This window comes from Ictidomys tridecemlineatus, chromosome 11, assembly GCF_052094955.1.
Source record: "Ictidomys tridecemlineatus isolate mIctTri1 chromosome 11, mIctTri1.hap1, whole genome shotgun sequence".
Classification (NCBI taxonomy): Eukaryota; Metazoa; Chordata; class Mammalia; order Rodentia; family Sciuridae; genus Ictidomys; species Ictidomys tridecemlineatus.
Window position 1 is genome coordinate 12,581,516 of NC_135487.1, and position 3,375 is coordinate 12,584,890.

The 3,375-nt window shown below is 46.9% G+C and overlaps 1 long non-coding RNA gene across 1 annotated transcript; it reads right to left on the reverse strand.

Annotated features, from left to right (window-relative positions):
- Positions 1-396: 396 nt before the first annotated feature.
- Positions 397-3,109, reverse strand: LOC144367913 (uncharacterized). Its single transcript, XR_013427532.1, has 2 exons — positions 2,677-3,109; positions 397-1,151 (listed from the first exon to the last, which is right to left on the reverse strand). It is a non-coding gene; the product is annotated as an uncharacterized LOC144367913 (long non-coding RNA).
- Positions 3,110-3,375: the final 266 nt, after the last annotated feature.

The following is a 3,375-nucleotide window of genomic DNA, read 5'->3' on the forward strand; positions in this document are numbered from 1 at the left end:
CAAAGGCCTTAAATCTGACCTTAATGTCCTTGCTAAAGAATCAACATAGGACTGTTTCTTCAGCTGCCTCAAGACCTGTTAACCTGTGGCCCTGCCGGACTTCACCTTCCCTTTTGGGTTTATTGGGTCCTCCCTAAGTATTCAATGATCGTTATATTCACTTCCTTGCAAATAGCCATAAACTCTTTACCCACTCCCTTTTCTACTAACTTGCCCAACCCTAGCGAAGACCAGGTATTCCCCGATTTCCCCCCAAATCAGCACATCTCAACATTTCAATAAAATTATAAGTAACTGCTGCCACATAAGTGGGTGTCCATAAATTTCAAGTGAGGCTTCACTCCTGCCCAGCAATCCTCTCATTTTTTTTAATTATTTTTTAGACATTGACAGATCTTTATTTTATTCATTTTATTTGTATATGGTGCTGAGGATCCAACCCAATGCCTCACACGTGCCAGCAAGCGCTCTACCACTGAGCCACAACCCCAGCCTGTCCCATATTTTTTTTAATATGTATTTTTGAGTTGTTGATGGACCTTTATTTTATTTATTTATACTCAGTGCTGAGAATCGAACCCAGTGCCTCATACACGCCAGGCAAGTGCTCTACCACTGAGCCACCACCCCAGCCCACCCCATGTTTCTTTTTAAGAGTCAACTCTCCACCAAACTCTGCATACCCTTCCTCTCCTCCTTCAATCGAAGCAATGACCTTGCCTCACACTTCACAGAGACAATCAAGTCCAGCAGATAGGCCCTGTCATCTCTGCACCCACCCACCCCCACGTTCACCTTCCCTGTTCACAATGAAGGGTTTACGTCCATCAGAGCCAGTCCCTCTGCTCGCATTCTCGATCCTCTTGGCTCCCTTTCCCATCACAAGCTTGTGAGTTCTCTGCAGGAGCTGATTCGCCATGGAGTCTCCAGTTTCTCCTTAGGGGTCAGGCCTCTCTCTCCACCTACCCACAAGTGACATGGCTTTTCTGAAGAACTCCCCTCCTTGACATGCAGATCTTGGCCCTCCCAACACCATCTCTCCTGGTCTTCACATGTCCTCGGAATTTCCCTTGGTTGTTCCTCTTTTCTGAAAGCTTAGTTCTCTGATCCCCTCATCTTTGTATTTAAATCTTCCTCTGGTCACTGTGGATCTGCAACACCCAGAACATAGTAGGTGCTCAGTGAAGGAATGTGAATGAAGATAATAGTATCAATATGCTAGGATTTATATGTTATAAACAGACCAAGAAGGTTACTGAAGTGGTGGCTAGTTTTTAATGAGCCCTCACTTTGTGCTAAACATTTGTCATGTATTATCTCAGTGACTCCTCCCAACCACCCTTTGAGCTAGGAACTTCAATTATTATTGCTTTATAGAAGATAGCATTGAGGCATAGATGAAATTTGCCCAAGGTCACACAGATAAGTGGGTGAGGTCATCCTCACCTTTGGTCTTTCTGACTCCGTGTTCACAGAACCACCAAACAGATCATATGTAGCTGTGAAACACATAGTTACACACCTAGCACAAAGCACAATTGACACATAGCAGGTGCCCAGGAAGATTTCCCAAACTGAGACAGGGTGGGAAGGAAGTCCTGAGCCATAAAACAGCATCACCCAGAAACTTGAGCGCTTTTGCACAGTATGTGGACGCTCATCAGCTGACAGAGACACATTACAGTGGGCATTACCTAGAGTCTTCCCAATGTCGTTCCAACCTCTCCTCCTTCAGTTAAGTCCCATGGCTAGAACTATTGGGTTAATAAATGCATTATCCCAGGGCCTCTGGATTGCTGAGCTCCTAAATCACCTCTGATGACTAGGCTTGCTTCCTGAGTTGGGGGTCTTATCGTGGTTTTGAAGTGGTATCTATTTATTACTTATTTTTGTGGTACTGGGGATCAAACACAGGGCCTCCCACATGCTAGGCAAGTGCTCTACCACTGAGCTCTATCCCCAATGATCTAAAATGGTCTTAGATATATTACTGTGACTTTGGAGCTATTTGAGAACCAAAGAAGATGTTCCCCCTGGCGAGTACCAGAATACCATGTGGTGAGGGGCTCCCTGGTGTGCAGACTCCTCTTTCCCACACTTAACCCCTCATATTCAGATGTGGAGTTTGGATGGAGTTGAGTCCACCCCCAGGTGTAGAAGAAAGGATCCTGATTGACTGAAGCCAAAATATAATCTTGGTCATACCAGTTGGTTTAGGGATGGCCCTTTGACCTGATTGGGGACCCAGTGCTTTCTATTTTCTTTCTTTCTGTTTTGGTCCTGGAGATTGAACCCAGGGGCGCTCTACCACGGAGCCACATCCCCAGCCCTATTTATTTTTTATTTAGTCCTTATTGAGATAGGGTCTCTCTAAGTTGCCCAGGCTCACCTTAAACTTGTGATCCTCCTGCCCCAGCCTCCCTAGTTGCTGGGATTCTGGGCGTGCACCATTGCGCCTGGCTCCTCACTTTCTTTTAAAATTAAAAAATGTGGTGACTCCCACGGTTTCTCTAGCCTACTCCCCATCTCCTGCCTTGCCCAGCTGAAGAATTGTCTGTATTTCCTCCCAACACTCTGTGACTGCCCGTCCCCTTCCCTCACTCCCCCACTGAATCTGCCCTAAGGCCCCGGGTAACCTCCCTGTCACAGACAACAAAGGCCTTTCTCAGCCCTCACCTCCTGTGGCTCTGAGGTAGTGTCCCACAAGGTTGGCCGCTTCCTCTCCTCGACAGGCGTCCTTCCACTGGAGTCTGTAGCGTCTGCACACACCTCCTCTTCCACGGGACCACTCAATAATGATGGAGTTGCTGCAGGCCTGGCAGCAGATAGCAGGTTGTCTCCTCCTCTTACTTGGTGCTGTCTTTGTACTCTCTAAGAGTCTCATCCATGGTCTCTGTTTCGATGATCAGTAGCCTTCTCAAGAGCCACCCCAGCTGCTTGCAGAAATGAGGTCCTGGTCATGAGGGAGGGGACTGTTTCCTTGACAATAGGGCAAACCAGGTGCTGTCACCTAAGAAAAGAAGAAAGTGATGCTGAAGAGGACAGAGGGGAGGAAAAAAAAGAAAGAAACATGGTCACTACAGGCATCTGGGTAAGCTCACAGGCCGCTTTTGGGTCATTGGAACCTTATGTAGGACTGAATGCTGGCAAAAAAAAAAAAAAATGCTGATTTCCTTTGAAGACAGCAATCTGTGTGGTTTGTAGAGGAGGCAGCCTCGGCTAGACAGCTTAGCTCAACTTTTTCCACCCCTCAGCATCTTGAAAGAACATGTAGCAAGAAAGGGGGAGGTAGACAGACCACTAGCAATCCACTTCTTTGTAACACAGCCCCAAAGCTTTGGTGCCAAGTGGGTACTTTACCCTGAGGTTAGACAT